At 39.3% G+C, this 7,897-nt stretch overlaps 1 long non-coding RNA gene across 2 annotated transcripts in view; it reads left to right on the forward strand.

Moving 5' to 3' along the window:
* The window catches only part of LOC140598687 (uncharacterized), a 48,855-nt gene extending 42,458 nt beyond the window's left edge, over positions 1-6,397 (forward strand). For both annotated transcript variants that reach the window (XR_012001279.1, XR_012001280.1), the window contains one exon: positions 6,000-6,397. This is a non-coding gene — a long non-coding RNA (uncharacterized lncRNA). The remainder of the gene's footprint in view (positions 1-5,999) is intronic.
* Positions 6,398-7,897: the final 1,500 nt, after the last annotated feature.

Consider the following 7,897-nt stretch of genomic DNA (forward strand, 5'->3'; position numbering starts at 1 on the left):
TAACCACAACTGAACTTGAAGTCTGGGAATAGGTTCCAAGTTTCTGGAAATAGTAAGTGGTTCCCTATCCCCTGTTGCCATAGATCAATTTTGAGGAGAAAGGCAACTTCAGAACCTCTTGGATTTCTTCCTCTCACTGCACCCCCCCAACCATGTTCAATGAGTGACTGTTTTCTCTTTAAAATATCTCTTACATCCTACTTCCATAACTATTTTTACCCGCAATAAATAAAAAGAGTTCAGGCTTTTGAAATTTCTTAATCTGCATTGTGGCAATCACCCCTACACAGGTCTGGCCCCCTTGCCACTTTCTCACCGGCATCCATCCCACCCTGAACGGTCAACCTAAATCAGCCACACTAATTCCAGTCCCCTTTCAAGTGGCTGGTTTAGGAATGGGCATGTGGCCAAATTCTTTTTGAAGAAATGTGAGGAGATACCACTATGCTTTGGGCAAAGGTTTCTTTGCTCCTAAAATATCGAAGAGTCCATTTCTTTGCCTCTTTGGGATGGTTGTGCAGCTTCTGGGTGTGATGGCAGAATCTCCGGCAACCATGCCTTTCATGGGCACGTGGAGCTTGCCCTTGCTGTGCACGCTTCCCGTGCACAATCCCAGCTGTCCATTTTTAAATTCAAAGCATCTCAACAGCTATCCCAGTCTCTCTGCCCATAAGCTTCCGACTTTCCATCTTACTCATGCTAGATCAACCGCCCTGAGATACAACCCACTTTTATGACTCATTCCTTTCTCGGAGTTACATTCAGTGAAGGGAATTGAGAGTTAGAGGCCAGAGGCCAAGATTATAAGAATTTGTACATTTCCATAACTTTGTTACTTCCCCATGTTTGTTATTTTCTTATACTATCCATGCTTGGTCATTTTTATTCATTCAACAAATGTTTATTGAGCATCTGTTGTCAGGTGCTATGCTGTACCCTGGAGGTAAAACGTAAATAAATAAAAATGAGTAAGGATTGGTTTCTGCCATCAGAGAATTTACAGTTTAGTGGAGGATGGCAGGCACTAATGCTGCCCACTCGGTAGATCCCCTGTGTTCTTCCTTCTTACCAGAACCCCGGTTTTGTTCAGACAGTAATGCGTTTGGCCAGAGAGGCTGATTTGTGATTTGTCTGGGAATTAGCCTGTGAATGAGACTTCAAGGGAAATCTACGGAGGATTTAGGGAAGAAGTCTCCTCCTGATGAAAGGCCTGAGCCAACCACCTACTTCCCTGCTTCTTGGTACCCTGTTCCCCAAGACCATGATATATAAAGCAGTAGTCACCATCTTGAAATTGAAGGAAAGGCCAGGAGAATCAGAGAGATCCTCATGAAATCCCATAAAATCATGAAGCTGCTAATCCAACTTTGGAACTGTGGGCATCTAGATGTAATTCTCTATAAGGTAATGAAGTGCCTTTCTTATTTAATCCATTATCAGTTGGATTTTCTTACTAAACCAAGGGAGAAAACCAGGCAAAGAAGTATTTGAACTATAGCATAATACATGCGATTATTGAGTTATGCATAAGAAGGCAATACAGTTAGAAGGATACAGAGATAAATAACCTTGTCCCTTATTCTAAGAACCTAAGTCCAGGAGGAAGTGGACCCATCAGTCCATATTTGCAGTGCATGGGATAAATGCATGATAGAAATCTTTGCAGAGAAATATGAACCAGAGAGGAAAGTCTGATTTCAGTGTCTGTAATGTTTGCTCACAATGGCAGTAAGCTTACGCATTTTTGGCAGGAGCACTACAGATGTCACACTGTGTCTTTCTAAGTGTATCACATCACTAGGTATATGATATCAATTTGTCCCATTACTGGCAATATTCAATTGGATTACAAGGTTCAGAAGGTGTTTGCCTGGCTTGCTTCTTTAAACCTACCATTTCCTTTTGTCATTAATAAGGATTTTGTGAGAAGATATTTTGAGACAAGGTAGATATACCATTTCTTATCAAACTTTCACCCACTAGTTTTAACTTCTATTGATGGTTCTTGCTGAATAGATTATTACAAGGATATTTGTGAAATGATTTTTTTTTTTAAGATTTTTTTTTTTTTTTTTTATCTACGATAGTCACACACAGAGAGAGAGAGAGGCAGAGACACAGGCAGAGGGAGAAGCAGGCTCCATGCACCGGAAGCCCGACGTGGGATTCGATCCTGGGTCTCCAGGATCGCGCCCTGGGCCAAAGGCAGGCGCCAAACCGCTGCGCCACCCAGGGATCCCTGTGAAATTATTTTTAAAGATCTTTCATTTCTTTTATATATATATATATATTTTAAAGATTTTATTTATTTATTCATGAGAGACACACAGAGAGAGAGAGAGGCAGAGACACAGGCAGAGGGAGAAGCAGGCTCCACGCAGGGAGCCTGATGCGGTACTCGATCCTGGGATTCCAGGATCACACCCTGGGCTGAAGGCAGGTGTTAAACTGCTGCATCACCCAGAGATCCCCCATTTCTTTTATATTTATTTTGTGGCAGTATATTATAGGGAATAGCTTTTTCTACTCCCTCACTTATTCATTCATTCATTTATTCATATCAGTATGAACCTACGGATTCCTATTTTATTCAATAGATAATCTGTAAGTATCATTTATTTTAATTCTTCCATTATTCTGGATTTGGCCATAGGGACCTCTTGAAACTTCCTTCTATGCCCTTATTCTTGGACAATTTCCTTAGTTTGTTGTACAAGAAGATATTCCAGATTCATCTTGAACTTTTCCTATGCTAGCTGTGAAATCAGTCATGTCTCCAAATAACTCTGTTTTCTTTTAGTGGAGAATAGTTTGAAATTCAGAAATTAAATCTGGCCATAGGAGTGTCCATTGCTACTGGAATGTCATTGCTTCTAGATCTTCTCAGTGGACATAATAAATAGATATATGTATACACACATCCATACATAATTCTTTTTTTTTAATTCTTTTTTTTAATTTATTTTTATTTTTATTTATTTATGATAGTCACAGAGAGAGAGAGAGAGGCAGAGACACAGGTGGAGGAAGAAGCAGGCCCCATGCACCGGGAGCCCGATGTGGGATTCGATCCCGGGTCTCCAGGATCGCGCCCTGGGCCAAAGGCAGGCGCCAAACCGCTGTGCCACCCAGGGATCCCACCATACATAATTCTATATCTGCATAGATGTACACATAACATTTATACCTATATACCTATAAAGATATAGAAGTAAAATATATATCTGTAATGTTATAAAATAAACCATTAGGCCATATTAACAACTCCAATTCTAATCCAACACAACCTTCTCTGAAAATAAGAAATCTTGCCTCATTAACCTCAATATATTTACTTGTTGAATCCTGTAAGACTACTGAAAGCAGTTTTATATTTACTGTCCCATACAACTGCGACAAACTGTAGCAGATTCAGCTATCCGGGAGTTCATATTTATTTATAGTTCTTGTTATATTTAGTCTGACAGTATATGATACAGTGTTCAAAAATTAACTGGGTTAGTTGTTTCCCCTTCTTTGGTAAGATTATGTCATTGATTTGAAATACAGTTTAGTTTATTTTTGTTTGCATTCCATTTTAGGTTTTGTTTTCCCCATTTATAAAAATGTTATTATTGCATAATTGTTTTGAGTATATAAACATAATTCCAAAAGTCAAAACTATACAAAAATGCTCAGAGAAGTGTCACTCCCGTACCTCTTCTACCTTCTTCACATTTATCTCTTATATCTCTTTGTTTTTTAAGGAGAGACATGTGCATCTTCTTTTCTCTAGTTTTATAGAAAAGGCGGCACCATGTAGATATCTTTTTGTAATTTACTTTTTTCACTTAAAAATATGGTTCACAAATATCACCCTTAATTATATTTGTGGCCGTGTAGTACTCCATTACTGAATACAACATAGGTGATTTAATGAGTTTGCTACACTTCCAATATTTATAATCACAAACAGTGCTGCATTGAGTAACATTTTGTATGTATATTTCTATGTTTCGGGAGGTGTATCTTCAAAGTAAATTCAAAGTGAGGATATGAGATTACTGAGTCAAAAGGTAAACATATATTTAGTTTTGTTAAATACTGTGACATTCTCCTCCTAACCATTGTACCAATTTTCATTCTCACCAGCAAAGTATGGAGGATTCCTGTTTTCCCAAAGCCTTACCCACAAAATGTAGTGTCAAACTTAAAATTTTTGCCAATCACATAGGTGAAAAATAGTACCTCAGAGTCGTTTAAAGTTTTGTCTTCATATGTTCAAGTGGTCTCAAATATGTATATGTGTGTATTCTGTTTATGTCTTTTGCTTGTTTTTTTTTTTAAGATTTTATTTATTTATTCATGAGAGACACTGAGAGACAGCGAGGCAGAGACACAGGCAGGGGGAGAAGTAGGCTCCATTCAGGGAGCCTGACGTGGGACTCTATCCCGGGTCTCCAGGATCATGACTTGGGCTGAAGATGGCACTAAACAGCTGAACCACCCACGCTGCCCTCTCTTTTGTGATTTTTAAATGAATTTTTTATGGGTTAGGAATTTTTTTTTAAGATTTTATTTATTTCTTCATGAGAGACACACACAAAGAGAGGCAGAGACGTAGGCAGAGGGAGGAGCAGGCTTCATGCAGAGAGCCTGATGTGGGACTTGATCCTAGGACCCAGGGATCACACCCTGAGCCAAAGGCAGATGCTCAACCGCTCAGCCACCCAGGCATCCCTGCGTGTTAGGGATATTTGCTTTTTTTCTATAATATATGTTGCAAATAGCTTCCAGTTTGTCTTTGTCCACTTTGTTTATAGTGGGTTTTTTTTTTTTTTTTGACATGCAGCATTTTGTGTGTGTGTGAATTTTTAAATCTTTTTTTTTAAAGATTTTATTTGTTTATTCATGAAAGACCCACACAGAGAGAGGCAGAGACATAGGCAGAGCGAGAAGCAGACCCCATGCAGGGAGCCCGATGTGGGACTCGATCCTGGATTCCAAGATCACACCCTGGTCTGAAGGTAGACACTCAACCACTGAGCCACCCAGAAGTCCCAAATGTTTTCTTTTATTGCCTCTGGATTTTAAGTCATAGTCAAAAGTCTTTCCTTACACCAAAGTTATAGAGAATTTACCCACATATTCTTCTCCCATCTGTGTGGTTACCTTTTTTTTCTTCATTTTTTTGTCCTTGGCTCATTGATGATTATTCTTATTTACAACATGAGATATGAGTCTAGTGTTACCCTTTTCCAAATGGCTATCCAGTTTGTCTCAGCAGCTTCATTAAAGCATTCATCTTTGTTTTAGTGATTTAAAATACTACCTCTTTCATACACTAATTTTCCATAGGTACTTGGATCTACGTTTTCTTTTTTTAATTCTATTCTTGTTTGCCTGTCCACACAGCAGTACCCTACTGTTTTAGTTATAGAGGCTTTATAACATCTTTTAATCTTAGTCCTCTTTTACCTTTTTTTATTTTGCTTTTCTAATTTTACTATCAACTTATGTAGCTCCATTGTGGAAAAATTTTTTGGTATTTGTATCAGAATGCATCAAATTTATAAATTAACTTGGGGAAACTGACCCTCCCCCCTTTTTTTGGTGCTGAATTGTTCTATCCAAGAACAAGGGATGGAAAGTAATTTTTGGTTTGAGTCTTAAAAGTTGGACGGGTAATAGGTGGGTGAAAGGAAGGAATATCACCCAGACAAGAAACAGCATGGCACCTGCATGACAAGGATCAGGAGTGGAAGTCAGGGGATAGTACTTATAAGCAGAGGGAGAGGTGTAGAGACTGGGGACTCACTCACAGACCACTACCCATCAAACTCATTCATCAGTGGCTAGAATTGGGTCAATGTTGTTACCCTGTTCAGCTAGTCATAGAGGAAACCAGATCTCAAATGGCAAGCTGGTAGTGATGAAAACCAACAAGGAACAGCCGAAGCTCTGAGACTCTGGCCAGAGTAAGGAGCCCTGAAGCTGACAGGTTGCTCTCTGATTCACAGGCATACCAGGCTCAAGACAGTTGTCCAGCCCGGTGCCAGCTACTGTCCTGCACGCCTCTGTGCCCTGATGCTCAGCCACCTAGAACTCTTTCACAAGACCTTCAAAGTCCTGTTGCCTGTCTCCATGCCTTTCTGCAAGTCACCTGGAATGCTCCGACCCCCATATTCGGTGAATTTCAACATGTCCCCTCAAAAGCTGATATACCATTGTTTTCTGAGCTTTCCTATTGGACACATCTCTTCTCCCTCCAGTGGCGCTGATTGCTTCTTTTCTGTAGATACTAGTAACAGAGTTGAAAATGATTGTTTTGATTGTAAACATTCATTGAGTGTTTCAGTATGCTCAGAATTCTATTAAATGCTTTATATTCATTACTTTTCTTAAGCCTCATGACAACCCTATGGAACAGATGCCATCATTAGATTCATTTTACAGATGAAAATTGTAAGTAATTTGTCCGGGTCCAGTGGCTCGTATGTGGCACATGTGTAGTTTAAACCCAGCCCTGTCTGATATCAAAGCTGGCCGTATTCACTATGCTACTGTGTCACTTTCTGCCAGTTAGTTCTTTGCAGAATGTTTTCCTACTACAGTGTATGTGCTTTGAAGGGAGGGACAAGTTCTTGTTTTTCTTAAATTTCCAAAGCCACCGAAGGACCTGGCATACATAAGGTTCTCCAGCAATGGTTGTTGAATGAATGAACAAATGAATGACCCAAACACCCACATATTCCCATTGCCTTTAGAATGAAGTCTATCATTCCGAGTTTCTTACTAATCTTATATCCTGTGTTCCCCTAAATGGATCTTCCTGTATATAGAACATATCTTGCATTATCAGCCTTCTGGCTACTTATTTATGTTACTTTTTTTGTGATGAATACTGCTCTATCTTTTCCAATTCAATTTTATTTAAATAAATGACGTTTCTATCTTTTTTTTTTTTAAATTGCAATGCCCATATAACTGAATTACTGATTTGGCATGTATATATTATTGTTCGTCATATGTGTTTTGGATCTGTGCTTCCATATTATGCATTGTCATGTTGTCTATCATCTTTGAATCTTGCATGGTACCTATGGCAGTTACTGTGCCAGTGAGTGGCAATCAAGAATGTTTGCTGAATGAATGAGAATGAAAGGTGGTGGTCAGTCATTTGAGTACAGGGGTCTTGGGATGTCCTCTGTCAGCCCAGCCTCTCTACTCAGGTAAATTAGGCTCAAAATCCTACTATTAAGCATTGATTCTCTTGGATTCCTCTGAATTTATCTTATTCTCATTTCTTAACTCTTACCATTCTCATTAATCACATTCAACCCAGAATGATGTCAGTGTTTTCCTCTTGATTCACAAGGCTACTCAGACTGTCTTTCAGCCCCTCTTCCAGGGGTGACAGTTTTCATCTGTGGCCAGATGAAGAGATAAATGCCGTCACTGTCAGTGGCTGCCTGTGGATTTGTGATGTTAGTACAGCAATCAGCCATATGGTTACTGTTTTTGTTACTTCTGCTTCCCTCCCCATGGTTATTTATCCAAAACCATTCTCCTTCATCCTCTTTAGGACTAGACTGGCCAATAGGTGTCTTAAGCACAAACCAATTATTATCACTGTGGGCGTAACAGAGACCATTCAGGCACAATTTAGCAGTTTCCCACGCAGCTTGGAAACTCCCTTGTGCCTGAGGGTAAACTGCATATTACCCATCTAGATTTTTGTAGGTTTTATTTAGGGGAATCCATTTAGAGGAATGCAGGATATAAGATTAGTAAGAAACTGCATATTACCCATCTAGAGCTTTGTAGATTTTATCACCCTCAAAGGCCAGGCTTGCATGATTGAAATGTTGACCATTCCAGGTCTCAGATCTGAAGTCACTTATCTTCTGCTGGGATA

This window comes from Vulpes vulpes, chromosome 4, assembly GCF_048418805.1.
Source record: "Vulpes vulpes isolate BD-2025 chromosome 4, VulVul3, whole genome shotgun sequence".
Lineage (NCBI taxonomy): Eukaryota > Metazoa > Chordata > Mammalia > Carnivora > Canidae > Vulpes > Vulpes vulpes.